The sequence below is a fragment of the Arachis hypogaea genome, chromosome 17, assembly GCF_003086295.3.
Source record: "Arachis hypogaea cultivar Tifrunner chromosome 17, arahy.Tifrunner.gnm2.J5K5, whole genome shotgun sequence".
In the NCBI taxonomy this organism is placed as follows: domain Eukaryota; kingdom Viridiplantae; phylum Streptophyta; class Magnoliopsida; order Fabales; family Fabaceae; genus Arachis; species Arachis hypogaea.
This window is the reverse complement of record NC_092052.1, coordinates 53,810,734-53,828,382: the sequence shown is the minus strand read 5'-3', so window position 1 is coordinate 53,828,382 and position 17,649 is coordinate 53,810,734. Positions and strand designations below refer to the sequence as shown.

At 36.2% G+C, this 17,649-nt stretch overlaps 1 non-coding gene across 1 annotated transcript; it reads right to left on the bottom strand.

The window, feature by feature from the left end:
* Positions 1-8,503: 8,503 nt before the first annotated feature.
* Positions 8,504-8,611, bottom strand: LOC112768333 (small nucleolar RNA R71). Its single transcript, XR_003185768.1, has one exon. It is a non-coding gene; the product is annotated as a small nucleolar RNA R71 (small nucleolar RNA).
* Between the last annotated feature and the right edge of the window lie 9,038 nt (positions 8,612-17,649).

Sequence of the window (17,649 nt, the reverse complement as noted above, 5' to 3'; positions counted from 1 at the left end):
AACAAATAAAATAAATCACAAATAACTATTTTATTTGATTTTCAAAAACTAGGGTTGTTACATTCTACCCACCTTAGAAAAATTTTCGCCCTCGAAAATTGCTAAAATAAAATAAGTTCAAACTGAAATCAAAGAAAATAGAATATATGAACAGAAACATAGGCATTATCAAGGATGAATATTCAAAGAGTTACGTAAGAAATCAGATTTATAGGCAAGCAAAGGTATACAAGAATGACAAGGTATGGTTGGGAAACAATCAAATCACATTCTAAGAAGGAAATTCCAACGAAAGCAACGAAGAAAAAGATGGCACGAGTTCATGTGGCACAAATAAAGATTACAGGTCAAAACGAAGCTAACTTTATAACTTCTAACGCTCCCAAACCCCGTGAATTGCATCACCTATAACTTCTATTTTGTCTATGATAACCCATTAGTGTTCCCATATACATAAATCATTAGTATTAAGTTGGCCAGACCTAATACCATGAGGCATGCAATGGTAAACCAACAGTGTTAATCATCAGACAGTCATACAAATAAAACACAAACTCTTGTTATCAGAACAAGTCACTAAGCATGACAGACACTCAGAGTATGCAATGAAGCATAGTCAGTCCATTCCCAAGGCTCTAACAGGAACGAACTGCTCTGATACCATATTGTAACGACCCAACTTCCAGAACGTCATGATCGTACCGAAAGTAAGGCGTTACTGACCTGTTTTCCTTATTAACTATTTACTATTAAGCCTTTAGTTCGATATCGCGATTCAATTTTAGTAAAAATACCAGAAATTTTTGTTTTTATTAATTAAAATCATATAGCAAACATCACCAAGTAATAATAATCATATAATTATTAATAATAGTAATATTATACAAAAGAATTTAAATAAAATTCAGGTACAACTCCTATCCCTCTGCATAAAATAAAAACCTTAAGCAGTAAGGGCGAGGGAATTCTATGAAAGAAACTCAAGTCATAAACTTAACTCATAAATAAGTTCTATAATCGCCCGCAGCTTCAAACTGTGTCTTCGAACCTGTGTCACTGAAAGGGTGGAAGATTTTGGGGTGAGAACAAACCACACGTTCTCAGTAGGGAATGGAAATGCCGTAAAAGTAATGATTAACATGCAAATAATTAACTTTGCTTAATAAACATTCTTTGTCAACCCTTTGAAATACTTTTTAATCTTACTTTAGATAAATAGTTACTTTCTTTAGATTCCTAAACCCAAAACAGATCTCAATCACAAAATTTGACATATCAAATATCTTTCAACCACATAATTGATTCTCAGTCACAACAAACAGTTATCAATCATCTCTATACATTCACAGACTACTAGCACAAGAAAGAAACTCAATTAAACACACAAACAAATCACAATAAAACAAACAACACAATCACAGAAAAGTAATATAAGCAAACACAACCAAATGTAAATGCACAACCAATATGATGCATGTCTGCCCTAAGCAGGCCATGAGCTCACGTGTCAGTTTACACCCTGCAGCCCGACATTACCTAGGAACAAGTCCCAGATATGGCTTCCCTTTGTGTCCTTAGTGCATATGTGTCGGTGGTAAGAACACCACTCCTTCGTGACTACCAGCAGTCGGTGCAAAGCCCGACCCCATAATATACGCACAAGGGGAAACAGTGATCCTCAGTTCGTGGGCATCCCCGAGATCAATTCACAAACAAAACAGAGGTCTTCAGTTCGTGGATTATTCTCCGAGATCAATACACAATAACATAGCGATCTTCAGTTCGTGGGTTATACCCGAGATCAACATACAACAATTCATGGGTTATTCCCGTAATCAATGATTATCAGTCCGTGGGTTTTTTCGCATATAAAACAAATAACAATTTATAGGTTTCCCCGAGATCAATGATCATTCAGTTCGTGGATACTTCCCGAATTTTACCAATTATCAATTCATGGGTTTTCCCCGTAGTTAAACAACTAACAGTTCATGGGGTTTTCCCGTGTTTTATCACTTTTCATTTTCCTTTCTAAAACTCAACAATCCATATATCAGTTCCCCATTCTCTTTTCCCTTTGAATCCTTAACATATTTTCTTAAACCTTTCTTAACTTTCTCAAGCATTCATTCGCAAAAATCTCAATCATCAATTCAGTTCATAATCTCTGCTTTAGCAACCTTGAGTCAAGCCAACTTTAAAACTATTTTTCAGTTTAGTCCTCTATCAAAAGACTCAAGAAAATCATTTATTTTAATTTCATTAAACACCTTTCAAAATATAACCTCTCATTAGAAGTAATCAAATAAAACTTAAATAATCATTTTTCAAATCCAAATCTTCCAAAATAACTTCTCAAATAAAACCTCAAATTTTATAAAATTTCGACAGCACCTCCCCTAAAACTCGGACTTAGCCATCCTTACGGGTTCCCTCTTTCTCAACAAGTCTCCCCCTTTCCTCAACAATTACCAAATAAGAGGTTCTCAAATCAGTCAAAAAATTCACAATTTACAATAGCCAACAGTTCGGTCATAACCCATCAATTCAACTTTCACCTCATCAATTCGTAACTAACTTTCACTTATCATAGGATTCTTTCAAAATTAAACTCAATAAACTAGTATTACAAGAATCAGCCTTCCATGTTTTTAAGTTGTTAATTTATTATCAACGTTACTATTTTAGTATAAAAATCAGATTTCAAGAAAATAATTTAATAAACAAACTTCAATCTTTTAATGGTTCTCAAACTTAATTCTAATTAGTCATGAATTAACATTAACAATCATCAAAACCATTTTCAACCAATCCGAAATCAGTTTCATAGCCATCCCAATACATCAAATATCTAAAATTAACAACAAGCAGTTATTCTCAATAATCAGAATACAGCCACAACTCAACCAATTTAGCATACTCAAATAATGTCAGGATTTTTAGCAATTACAAAACAATCTGAAACCAATAAGAATCACAATCTCCAACCAAAATCAATCTCATTAGTTATTCACTCACAACAACAAAAGCGGTTACAATCACAGTCATAATCTAAACTCAATTATCAATTATCCATACACCAGCTTTTCAATAATCCGCTCAACACATTTCAATTTAATAAGTAAAATTAACTGAATCACCATTTGCAGCTACATTTTAACCAATTCCAACCTGTCACAAATCCATTTTACAGCCATTCCAATATATTAAATTTCTAATTCAATATCAAACAATTCAAAGTAATTCATTCAGGATCAGAATCTCAAACAATTCATTGCCAAAAATCAATAATTTGAAATGCATTTCACAACCACATCTAATTTCAATTACAATTCAGCATAATCACAACCACATTCAATTCTAATAATAAATCAGGATAATCACTTCAATTAACTATTCTCAAACAAATTTCAAACAATTCACGTCAACTAATGAACCCTTAAACATTATTAACTATTTGCAATTATCCGAATAACTTTATAGGCATTCTAAAATTAAAAATGTTAAATCCCCTACCTCAATTAGCCATAATTGAAGATTTTAATCGCGGTAAACCAAATATTACGAATTCACAGCAGCAGCGGTGCTCTATCGAATCCCAACACCGGTTCTTAGCTTCGGTGGTGACTTACCAGCAGTCTTCAAATAGAGCCGGCAGCTACCTCCAGTAACAGCGGTGACAAGATAATTTAAAATAATCTCTTTATACAATACAAACAGTTTCAAGGACAAGCTTCAAAGTAAAATTGAATTGGCAGAACTAGGAGGAACCAGAAACAGGGCAAGCTTACCAAAACGACAGCGATTCTAACGGTGGTCTCTGACGGCAGAGGCGGCGTGCAGATCAATGACAGACCACAGTGGCCCCTCTACTTAGCGGTTCTGCCTCCTTTCCTCCCAACCTCCAAGAGAAGCACCAGCCCCAAACAAGGCTCAACGTTGGTAGTGGAGTGGCTGACCTCAACACTGGCGAAGCTGGGTGGAACAGCGATGGCGACAAAGGGGCACGAACGGCGACGTTGGGACAACGGCAACAGAGGCCTCGCCGTGATGGTCGTGAAATGGGTCGCAACGGTGACGTGCCACACAGCCCCTCTCCTCGCTGGTGAACCTGGATCGCTGTCGTTCTCTCTTCCTCTGCTGGCCCTCGACGGCAACGACTCTGGGGAGAAACGACGAGCAAAAATGGCGGCTCCTCGAGTGACAAATCGGTGGCATGAGTTCTGGCGGGAGTGGCTGCGACAAGGACGGCGCAGTGGCGGCGGGCTGAACGCAATGTAACTCCATTCACAGTGTGTGGGTGTGTGACGGAAGGAGTGTGGGCTGAGTGGGTGTAGTGTTCTGAGTGTCTGTGTGCCGCGGTGAAGCTAAGGGAGAGAGGGTGAGTTCGTGTGTGTTTGTTACGTTGAAGGGGGAGGGTGAGGCTGTGATGAGCGGATAATTTATACGCTTTTTGGCATTATTTTTAGTATGTTTTTAGTAGGATCTAGTTACTTTTAGGGATGTTTTCATTAGTTTTTATGTTAAATTCACATTTCTGGACTTTACTATGAGTTTGTGTGTTTTTCTGTGATTTCAGGTATTTTCTGGCTGAAATTGAGGGACTTGAGCAAAAATCAGATTCAGAGGTTGAACAAGGACTGCTGATGCTGTTGGATTCTGACCTCCCTGCACTCAAAGTAGATTTTCTGGAGCTACAGAACTCGAAATGGCGCGCTTCCAATTGCGTTGGAAAGTAGACATCCAGGGCTTTCCAGCAATATATAATAGTGCATACTTTGGCCAAGAATAGACGACGCAAACTGGCGTTCAACGCCAGCTCTCTGCCCAATTCTAGCGTCCAGCGCCAGAAAAGGATCCAAAACCAGAGTTGAACGCCCAAACTGGCACAAATACTGGCGTTCAACTCCAAGAAGGACCTCTACACGTGCAACAATCACGCTCAGCCCAAGCACACACCAAGTGGGCCCCAGAAGTGAATTTATGCATCAATTACTTACTCATATAAACCCTAGTAGCTAGTTTATTATAAATAGGACCTTTTACTATTGTATTAGACATCTTTGATCAGTGATATGCTATCTTAGATCACTATTGAGGGCTGGCCATCTCGGCCATGCCTGGACCTTCACTTATGTATTTTCAACGGTAGAGTTTCTACAATCCATAGATTAAGGTGTGGAGCTCTGCTGTTCCTCAAAGATTAATGCAAAGTACTACTGTTTTCTATTCAATTCATCTTATTTTGCTTCTAAGATATTCATTCACACTTCAACCTGAATGTGATGAACGTGACAATCATCATCATTCCCCATGAACGCATGCCTGACAACCACTTCCGTTCTACATTAGACTGAATGAGTGTCTCTTAGATCTCCTAGTCAGAATCTTCGTGGTGTAAGCTAGAATGATGGCGGCATTCAAGAGAATCCGGAAAGTCTAAACCTTGTCTGTGGTATTCCGAGTAAGATTCGGTGATTGAATGACTGTGACGAGCTTCAAACTCGCGATTGTGGGGCATTAGTGACAGACGCAAAAGAATCAATGGATTCTATTCCGACATGATCGAGAACCGACAGATGAATAGCCATGCTGTGACAGAGCATGTTAGCATATTATTCACTGAGAGGATAGGATGAAACCATTGACAATGGTGATGCCTCTAGACGATTAGCCGTGCCGTGACAGGGCATTGGATCATTTTCCCGAGAGATGACCGAAAGTAGCCATTGACAATAGGATGCATTACACAAAGCCAGCCATGGAAAGGAGTAAGACTGATTGGATGAAGATGGCAGGAAAGCAGAGGTTCAGAGGAACGAAAGCATCTCTATTCACTTATCTGAAATTCTCACCAGTGATTTACATAAGTATTTCTATCCCTATTTTATTAATTACTTTCGAAAACTCCATTATTACTTTATATCCGCCTGACTGAGATTTATAAGGTGACCATAGCTTGCTTCATACCGACAATCTCCGTGGGATTCGACCCTTACTCACGTAAGGTATTACTTGGACGACCCAGTGCACTTGCTGGTCAATTACACGGAGTTGTGAACCGTGGTCTTGGCATCATGTTTTTGGCTCCATTTCCAGGAAAAGAAAGAGCAATGAATTTTACATAATTAAAGTGTAATCACGATTGCGCGTACCAAGTTTTTGGCGCCGTTGCCGGGGATTGTTTGAGTTTGGACAACTGACGGTTCATCTTGTTGCTCAGATTAGGTAATTTTCTTTTTGTTTTGTTTTCAAAAAAATTTTTCAAAAAAATCTTTCAAAAATTTCTCATCTATTTTCGAAAAAAAAATGTTTTCAAAAATAAATTATTCTATGGCTTCAAAATTTTTAAGAATGAATTCTAGTATTTCATGAAGCATGTTGAAGCCTATCTGGCTGTAAAGCCATACCCAAACTGCTTTGGGATTGGTCTTCAACTAATCACCTCAATGGAGCCATGTCCAATTCTTTTGGATAGGGCATGTTAGGCTTGTCATGTCTGAATTACACTCATATTTTTATTAAAGCTTGGCTGGCTATTAAGCCATGTCTGACCCTTTGATTGGAGCTTTAAGACTAACATGGCAAGATTCCTGGAATTCATATTAAAATTTTGGAATCCTTATTTTTATTTTTCACAATAATTTTCGAAAAAATTAAAAGAAAATACAAAAAATTCATAAAATCATAAAATTCTAAAATATTTTTTGTGTTTCTTGTTTGAGTCTTGAGTCATGTTATAAGTTTGGTGTCAATTGCATGTGCATCTTGCATTTTTCGAAAATTTTCATGCATTCATAGTGTTCTTCATGATCTTCAAGTTGTTCTTGGTAAGTCTTCTTGTTTGATCTTTGCAGTTGCATGTTTTGTGTCTTTTCTTGTTTTTCATATACATTCTTGAATTCTTAGTGTCTAAGCATTAAAGAATTCTAAGTTTGGTGTCTTGCATGTTTTCTTTGCATTAAAAATTTTTCAAAAATATGTTCTTGATGTTCATCATGATCTTCATAGTGTTCTTGGTGTTCATCTTGACATTCATAGCATTCTTGCATGCATCACATGTTTTGATCTAAAAATTCTCATGCATTGCATAATTTTCATGTTTCTCCCTCTCATCATTAAAAATTCAAAAATCAAAAAAATATCTTTCCCTTTTTCTCTCATCAAATTCGAAAATTTGGATTGACTTTTTCAAAAATTTTTAAAATCAAGTTGTTTCTTATGAGTCAAATCAAATTTTCAATTTGAAAATCTTATCTTTTTCAAAATCTTTTTCAAAAATCAAATCTTTTTTATTTTTCTTAATTATTTTCGAAAATTATAAAAATGTTTTTCAAAAATCTTTTTCTTAATTTTATCTCATAATTTTTGAAAATAACAATAACAATTAATGTTTTGATTCAAAAATTTCAAGTTTGTTACTTGCTTGTTAAGAAAGATTCAAACTTTAAGTTCTAGAATCATATCTTGTGATTTCTTGTGAATCAAGTCTTTAATTGTGATTTTAAAAATCAAATTTTTTTCAAAACTAATTTCTATCATATCTTTTCAAAAATATCTTCTTATCTTATCTTTTTCAAAATATGATTTCAAAATATCTTTTCTAACTTCCTAACTTCTTGCCTTTTCAAAATTTGTTTCAACTAACTAACTAACTTTTTTGTTTGTTTCTTATCTTTTTCAAAACCACCTAACTAACTCTCTCTCTAATTTTCGAAAATATCTTCCCTCTTTTTCAAAATTTTTTTTATTAACTAATTATTTCATTTTTGAATTTTCGAAAAATTACTAACCTTTTTCAAAAACTATTTTCGAAAATCACTAACTCTTTTTCAAAAATAATTTTCGAAAATTTTCTTCTCTCTCATCTCCTTCTATTTGTTTATTCATCTACTAACATCTCTCCCTCACTCAAAAAAAAAAAGAGGATCTCTATTATTATTATTTTTTGTGCCCTCTTCTTTGTCATATGAGCAGGAGCAAGAACAAGAATATTCTTGTTGAAGCAGATCCAGGACCTGAAAGGACTCTGAAGAGGAAACTAAGAGAAGCTAAATTACAACAAACCAGCAAGCACCTGTCAGAAATGATCAAACAGGAAAAGGAGATGGCAGCTGAAAATAATAATAATGCAAGGAGAATGCTTGGTGACTTTACTGCACCTAATTCCAATTTACATGGAAGAAGCATCTCCATTCCTGCCATTGGAGCAAATAACTTTGAGCTGAAAACTCAATTAGTTTCTCTGATGCAGCAGAATTGCAAGTTTCATGGACTTCCATCTGAAGATCCTTTTCAGTTCTTAACTGAATTCTTGCAGATATGTGACACTGTTAAGACTAATGGAGTAGATCCTGAAGTCTACAGGATCATGCTTTTCCCATTTGCTGTAAGAGACAGAGCTAGAATCTGGTTGGATTCTCAACCTAAGGATAGCCTGAACTCATGGGATAAGCTGGTCAAGGCTTTCTTAGCCAAGTTCTTTCCTCCTCAAAAGCTGAGCAAGCTTAGAGTGGATGTTCAAACCTTCAAACAAAAAGATGGTGAATCCCTCTATGAAGCTTGGGAAAGATACAAGCAGCTGACCAAAAAGTATCCTTCTGACATGCTTTCAGAATGGACCATCCTGGATATATTCTATGATGGTTTATCTGAGCTATCAAAGATGTCATTGGATACCTCTGCAGGTGGATCTATTCACCTAAAGAAAATGCCTGCAGAAGCTGAAGAACTCATTGACATGGTTGCTAATAACCAGTTCATGTACACTTCTGAGAGGAATCCTGTGAGTAATGGGACGCCTATGAAGAAGGGAGTTCCTGAAGTAGATACTCTGAGTGCCATATTGGCTCAAAACAAAATATTGACTCAGCAAGTCAATATGATTTTTCAGAGTCTGAATGGAATGCAAGCTACATCCAACAGTACTCAAGAGGCTTCTTATGCAGAAGAAGCTTATGATCCTGAAAACCCTGCAATAGCAGAGGTGAATTACTTAGGTGAACCTTATGGAAACACCTATAATCCATCATGGAGAAATCATCCAAATCTCTCATGGAAGGATCAAAGGCCTCAACAAGGCTTTAATAATGGTGGAAGAAACAGGTTTAACAATAACAAACCTTTTCCATCATCCACTCAGCAACAGACAGAAAACTCTGAACAAAATGCTTCTAATTTAGGAAACTTAGTCTCTGATCTATCTAAGACCACTGTGAGTTTCATGAATGAAACAAGAGAATCCGGAAAGTCTAAACCTTGTCTATGGTATTCCGAGTAGGATTCGGTGATTGAATGACTGTGACGAGCTTCAAACTCGTGATTGTGGGGCGTTAGTGACAAACGCAAAAGAATCAATGGATTCTATTCCGACATGATCGAGAACCGATAGATGAATAGCCATGCTGTGACAGAGCATGTTAGCATATTATTCACTGAGAGGATAGGATGCAACCATTGACAATGGTGATGCCTCCAGACGATTAGCCGTGCCGTGACAGGACATTGGATCATTTTCCCGAAAGATGACCGAAAGTAGCCATTGACAATGGGATGCATTACACAAAGCCATCCATGGAAAGGAGTAAGACTGATTGGATGAAGATGGCAGGAAAGCAGAGGTTCAGAGGAACGAAAGCATCTCTATTCGCTTATCTGAAATTCTCACCAGTGATTTACATAAGTATTTCTATCCCTATTTTATTAATTACTTTCGAAAACTCCATTATTACTTTATATCCGCCTGACTGAGATTTACAAGGTGACCATAGCTTGCTTCATACCGACAATCTCCGTGGGATTCGACCCTTACTCACGTAAGGTATTACTTGGACGACCCAGTGCATTTGCTGGTCAGTTACACGGAGTTGTGAACCGTGGTCTTGGCATCATGTTTTTGGCGCCATTTCCAGGAAAAGAAAGAGCAATGAATTTTACATAATTAGAGTGTAATCACGATTCCGCGTACCAGGCTGCATTTGTTAGGGTTAGAAATTAGGGAAATTAGGGATTCTGAATGAATTTGGGGATTTTGGGATTTAGGGTTAGAAATTAGAATTTTATAAAAGAATAAAGGATAGCTATAAATAGGTATTTTGATAAAATTGAAGGGTAGAATAATTTTAAAATCAAATGTACTCTATTAAAAATATTTAGAAACATTATTTATCAACATATTGCTAAGTTCAATCAATTATTTCTAATTTACATTATAAAATGAACATATTAATCATATTTCTATAAAATATAGTTTAAACTCAATATTAATTATTCAAATTAAATAATATAACTTCTCATTAATTTTCTATCTCCAAAACTTTAATTTCAATTTATAAAATAACTAATTATAATAAAAATTGTACACAAATATTAATTAACTTAAACTTAAAGTATTTATAAATATCAATCTAATCATTTCTAATAAAATAATTTCTGAGAGTTCAAATTAATTACATAATTCGTTCAAAATAGAATTTATTTAAATTAAATTATACAATTCTTCTTATTTTTCAATTATCAAAATTATAATTTCAATCATACCAAATATCTAATAAATATTATATAAAAATTCTAATTAATTTAAACTCCAATTATCATGAAACTCCATTTAATTACCTTTAGTAAAATAATTTTCTTAAAATAAAATTATCAACAAATAAAATAAATCACAAATAACTATTTCATTTGATTTTCAAAAACTAGGGTTGTTACAGAAAGACAAAACGCAAAAAGCACAGAAAGTCATCAAAATCACTATCTTCCTACAGTCTATCAGTAAAGAACAAGCATGCATCCCCAAACATCGAAGCACGACAAGTAGAAAGCGTCAAAGATACTTCCTTTTTTAGGATCAAACAAAATTATCACTCAAAGCTTCGAAACCAAAAGCACTAGCAAAAGGAAAAGCGAAAACTCATGCAAAGAGGCAAAGAAACTACAGAACACACCACGATCAGGCATAAGCAAAGGCAAAAAGATCCAAACTTTCTCCAGCCAAAATCAAAACTTTCTCAAAATAAATGGCGTAAAGGAAGGAAGGAAGAAGAACCAAACCTGGAAAATGGGAGAAAAGCTGCAAAAGAAAGCAGAAAAACGGAAGGCGAAATCCAGAATCACCCCTCTTCCACGAAAACAGCAACAAAGCAAGCGTCGTAGGAAGGAGCTATGGACTTAAAGCCAGAAACAGAAAGCGGGAGAGTAAAGGGAGAAGTTACGAAGAAAGAGTGAAGAAGAGAAACCGTTTCCTGAGTGTAAAGTTCAAAAATAAAGAAGTTAAGGGAAACGGGGCAATTAATGCCAAATTAATTGGGGCATTAAACCCTTGCACGTTCCCCATAACAAGGCGCTAATAGAAAAGCACGCACTTTTAGAGAAAAACGTTCTACATTCAAAAAGGTTCTACAAAGGAGGAAGTCGACAAAATGCTCGAGTTTGGCTTCACCCGAGAAGGATCGAAGTCCTAAAACCAAGACTCGACCTCCAAAAGAAAGACCGAGCTCGAGCAGGGGCACTGTTCATACCCTGGGTCGAGCTATCCGACCCGGGATGATCGGCGACAAAGCGACCGACCTCTTCAGGTCAGGCTATCCGACCTCTTCTCAAAGAGGTCGGCCAAATCGACAGGAAAGCCCAATAAGGGGCCCAAATAGAGGAACACGACCCAAATCCAAAGGCCGTCCAAGCCTATAGAGATAAGGGCGGTTCCCTTAAGGATAAACTAACCTCAAAGATAAAGATAAGATAAGATAACTAACTTATCTTATCTAGAAAAGTCACTCTACAACCACTATAAATACACTGGAGCACCCAGGTATAACTCATACTCTGATTCTACTAAAAACCTGCTTAATACCCGTGCTAACTTAAGCATCGGAGTCTCTTGCAGGTACCCCCCACCCTCCGGTGACCAAGGATCAGTAGTGTAGCAAGTCCAACAAGTCGGACACAACAGCTCCGGCCGCCACCAGCCAGCCAGACACGCCATCTCCGACCAGTACAGAAGATCTCATCGGAGATCGACCTCCAGTTTCAAGTAACCCCCAGAACACCTACTCATTTACTTTATCTCCTTCAACTAAGCATGAGGACATGCTAATGCTTAAGTGTGGGGCGGTTGATAAACCATTATTTTATGGTTTATATTGTGTTTAATTGTGTGGTTTTATCAAATCTTTACCCACTTATTCATATGATTAACATGTATTTACAATTTCTTCCCAAAATCACTCCATGGTTGAAAACTTGCTTCTTAGAGACTTTTAATTGCGTATTTTAATTCTCCTTTAGCCCATTCGATGTAGTGATCTGGGTGTTAAGTGTTTCAGGCTTCATAGGGCATGAATGACTTGGAAATTAGAGAGGAGGCTTGCAAAAATGGAAGGAACACAAGAAACTAAGGAGATGACCAGCGAGCAATCACGCGAGTGCATGGCCCACGCGAATGCGCGAAATGGAGAATTCGCAGCGACGCGAACGCGTGCCTGACGCAAACGCGTGGATTGGAGTCTGCACGAATGACGCGAACGCGTGACAAGGAAAATCGCTGAATGACACGAACGCATGGATGACGCGTACGCGTGACCTGCGCAATCTACAAAAATAATAGAATACGCTGGGGGCAATTTTGGGCCGCATTTTGACCCAGTTTTCGGCACAGAAACACAGACTAAACCTAGGAAACATGCTGAGACTCAACACGCATCCACACACATTCAGATTTATTACATTAGGATTACGTCAGTTTTAGATCTAAGTTTTTAGATTTGCATTACATTGATAGTTTATGTTTTTGCTTGGATTTTTAGATGTTGAGAGTCATTACCTCCATTGAAGACATTACTTTAGTTTGTTTCCTTACTCCCTTACTTTCAATTAGTTACTCATTGACTCTGTTTATATAATTATGTTGCGTTTTGAATTTATTAATATATAGAGTTATTTTTATTTTAATTAATTTTAATTCTCTATTCTATTTTATTTAATTATGTCTTCTCATATTTTTATGATTATTAATTTCATGTCATTGGAGTAGAATTTCTACTTAACATGGGGGTTGATTAAGAGGAGATACTTGAGTTGGAATTCTCAAGTGCTTGGGGAAATTGGATGTTGTTAGCTAATTCCATACCTAATAGCACTAAACCTCCCTAAGGGAGAGGACTAGGATTTGAGGGTAAGAGTTAGTTTAATCACCATACTTTTCCTTATTTAGTAAGGGATAACCGAGTGAGAACAACACCCTTTTTACACTACACTTGAGAAGATTCCAACAAGGATAAAAATTCCATTTAATTATTCCCCCAGTCAAGGCCTTTTATTTAGAGTATCAATAATTATTCTTAGTTTATTTTTATTACTTTAATTTTTAATCATTTTAATTACTCGTTATCAAAACTTAATTTTTTTCCTGAAAACCCCTAGTTAATAAAACAGCACTCTTTCATGCAACTCGTTGGGAGACGACCTGGGACTCATACTCCCAGTATTTTATTTCTAAAATTTGTGACAACCCTTTTTAAATTGGTGAGGCAGATCTTAGCCAGTTAAGAGCTATACGTGCAACGCTGTCCTCTTAATTGAAATCTCTAAATTGGTTAATTTCTGCCATGCATCAACCTCTATACTTGAATTTTTTGTAATATATTCTTTGTGATATCTTATTCTGATCTCATATAATAAGTAATAAATTTAGGTGTATATGAGTGATATTTGGGTATATTTCAAATGATTTGGAGTGTAAATTATTTTCTTTTTTATAGGAGATCTGTTTCCTGATAAAGTGAGTTATAAGGAACTTTTCGAGGAGAACAAACTGATTTTTAGAAGGTTCCAAGGGAAGACATTAAAGAATCTAACCGATGAGATGATAAATATCGGTGTTGAGAGTGACCATGATCGCCTAATGTTCAAGAGGATTTTCATCCTTTATATTTAGATGGCGTTCTTGTTGCCAACGACGATAGACAAGGTATCTCCTGTGCACCTAGCTCCAATTTTTTAGATGGACAAAATAACAGATGGCAATTTGGGAGCCCTTGTGCTCAATTTCATCATCAAAGGCATAACTAATTACCGTATGAAAAAGAAAAAAATTGATTGACAGCTGCCTCTATACCCTGATGATAGTGTATTTCCATCTATCAATATACGTAGAGAAGAAGGGAGAAGCAATCCCTGGACCTCCCTGGGTTAGCCACTAGAATAGAGAGCCACTGTTTACAAGAATGAGAGCAGAGATAGATGGTCATATGGTAACCAAATAGAATACCTTCTCTAGTTTGGGTGTATTTTAATTATTTAGATCGGGTAAACTAACGTTTCTACTATTTTAGGGCCTCGTTAAGAAGGCAGAAACAAAAAAGAAGTTGAAGGAATTGAAAGAAAAAGAAAAGAAAGAAAAAAACAAAAAAAAAAAGAAGAAGACAAGTTCATCCGAGAGTGATCCATCGGAGAGTGAACTTGATTTTTCTTCTGAGTCCGAGTCTAAAGAGGACTCAGTGGAACCAAGAAGGAAACAGCCCACCAGAATGGTCAAAAAGTAAGTAATATTTTTGGGTGTATTTTGTCACTTTTAAGGTGTTTTTTACTAATGATTGTTTTTCTTCCAGAATGGAATCCAGAAAAAGGAAGCAGATCTTAGAGGATTCCACTTCAGAAAGTGAAAGTGAATCCAATAATGAGTAAGATTCTAAAATTATCATTGCTTTCTTTTCTGTTTATTTTAAATATTTGATGTATTAATAGAGTATTTCTCATTTAATTTCATAAGTGAAGAATCGTTGCCAATTACAAAACAAAAACCAAAGAAAAAAATTCAGACTCCCCCCAAAAAGTATGCATTGCTTTCGAGAGTATTTTATCAGCAATTTTGTTGTGTTTGTCTGATTCATAATTTTTCGATTTCCAGGATGCAATCCAAAAAGAGAAAGCACATTGTTGAGGATTCGTCTTCTGAAGAAAAAATTCAATCCTATGATTGTAAGAACCGGCATAACTATTTTAATAAAATAATAATTTGAAAATTTAAAGGTGAAATTTGGTTTCAATGAATTTTTCTGAGTTGAAAAATGTATCCTTTTCAAAAGGTTTTTGTAAAAATGCGTACTGGCACTTAGGTCGGTAGTACCGGCTCTAGTCCGTCCAGTATTGTGTATTTTGGAAGATAAGATTTTGAAAATTGATTTATTATTTTGAAAGGACAAAAATAAGTTAGAATTGAAAGTCAGGCACTAATCTTTCTAGTTTTTGGCCCAAAGTGGGCCAAACGGACCTAAAATGCTAACGGGTTGGACCGGGCACAAACCGGGTCCAAGGTTCAACATATAAGTGAGTTAATGACCAACTCAGCTCATTTTCACCCTCCACAAAGAGAGAAACACAGATTGAGAGAGGAGGTGGTGGTACTATTCATCATCACCTTCCGGGAGCCATAACTTGAGCTACGGAGCTTCGATGGACGAGCTGTTTGCGGTCACGCAAACCTCTCATCAAGCTCTTTGTTTCTTGGTAAGCAAATATGGTAAGATATCGTGTCTCAAGCTCCAGTTTCCAGCCCTAGAATTTCTGCATTTTTGGGTTATAGTTTTGAGTAGATTTTGTGGTTTTGCTTGTTTAGGTGATCTCTAGTAGCGGGTAATTGTTGGGCTTTGCCCCAATCACTATTGGATAAGTTAAGAAACCTCTATATCCTTGCAGGTTAATGTAGTGTGAGCTTTAGTTGATAATGTATGGTTATGTTGTATGTATGAAGCTAGTTTTTAGAGTTGGTGGTGGCTTTTGGTTTGGCTTTGATAGTTTGGAGCTTGATGGAAGCTTGATTGGAATCAAGTTTGGTGTTTGAGCATATTGGGAATCAGCCAAGGTATGGTTTTGGTTTCTTTTATGCAATATGTAATGTTTCGTGAACCTTAGGCTAGTTGACCTTAAGATAGGATTGGATGTTTGGGTGTAAGTTTAATTGTATGTGATTTTGATGTTGGAAGATAAGTTGTATGGTGGTGATGATGATATAGAGTTTTGGGATGTGGAATATATGATTTTTGATGTTAATTGTTGGTATTTAATGACTATGAAGGTTGATGATGAATGTTGTGATTTATTATTGTTGATGAGGGTTTGTTGATATGGTTGATGATTAATGATGAATGTTGATGTTGTTGGTAATTGAAGGTGAGTGTTGACTTTGTTGATAAATGATGTGGATTATGAATTTTGGATGATGATAAATTGATGCTTGGTGTTTATAAGTATTAATGGTGATTTGTTATATTGATGAATAATGAGGATTATGAGAATTCATGGTAATAAGTTAATGTCAAATGTTTGTGATGGTTTGGATTGAAGGATATCGATGATTATGATGTGTGATGATATATGTTGATGATGATTTTGGATTTTGGATCTTGTGGTTAGTGTGGAAATTAGATGGTGGTTGAGGAAATTTGATGTGAACTTAGGTTGAATTTTAAAATTGGATGAGGTGAGTATTAAATGGTATAGATGATTGAATGGTTGATTTTTGAGAAATGAGTGGTAGGAACCTTTGTGTTGTTTTGGTGTTGTTTGGAATGTGAGTAGTTTGGTTTTGAATTGAGAGATTTAGTGAATTTGAGTTTTTAAGGTTTTTGGTAAAAATGAGTTTTGGGCTAACTTTGACAGATCATATCTTGAGCTACGATTTTTAAAATTGAATGATTTTTGTATCAAAATAAATATAATTCAAAGAGCTTGAAAGCGGTATCAATTTTGTAGAAATATGAATTTTGTAGAGAAAGATATGATCGTTGAAAGTTCGTATTCGAAATCTGAATTTTGTCGGTTTATGTGCGCACGCACACCCTGTGTATTTTTGAAACTGTGCACACGCACACTCTTGTGCGTACGCACACATGGGGATATGGTTGTTGTTGGGAGCGCTAGCACGCTTTGTGCGCGCACACAACCAATGAAGTTTTGCAAGCTATGCGCACGCACAGCCTTGTGCGCACGCACACGTTAGAAGGTGCACTCTGTTGAGGGCGTTCACACGCATTGGGCGAATGATCAGAGTTGGAAATTTTTGCTCCTGTGCGTATGCACACCTCTATGCATACGCACACTTTACGAAAATCCTCCTGGGCGTGTGTACGCACAACCCTATGCGAACGCACACTGCCCTATTTTTCAAAGAAAACTTTGTTTTTAACTATTTTACCTTCCCAGCGAGCTTGTAAACTTCCGTAACACTTGTTTAAAATCTTTTTGTTAGTTTTAGGTCCTTGGATCAAGGGGAAAACAATAAAGTGATAAAAAAGGTATTTTTTAGTTATGAGTTTAGAGCCGGTGACCTAGGTTTGGAAGGTTTGTGTAATTTCTAGTTGAACTGGTGAATGTGGAGTTGTAAAGTATACGGTTGAAGATATTTTTGAGAAATAGAATTGCTTATGATGAACTTGAGAAATATGAATGTTTAAGGATGTTAATGGAAATTGATAATGCTTTTTAATGAGCTGAGGACTCAAAAAGGAATGATGATCTTGTTGAATGTTGAGAGTGTGCCACGCACTATATCCTTGGGTTAAGTACGATAGTGTGCAGGGTATTATGACCCTGGGATTCAATTATGATTAATAACCTTTTTTGCTGCAAGAGTGTGCCAGGCACTATACCCTT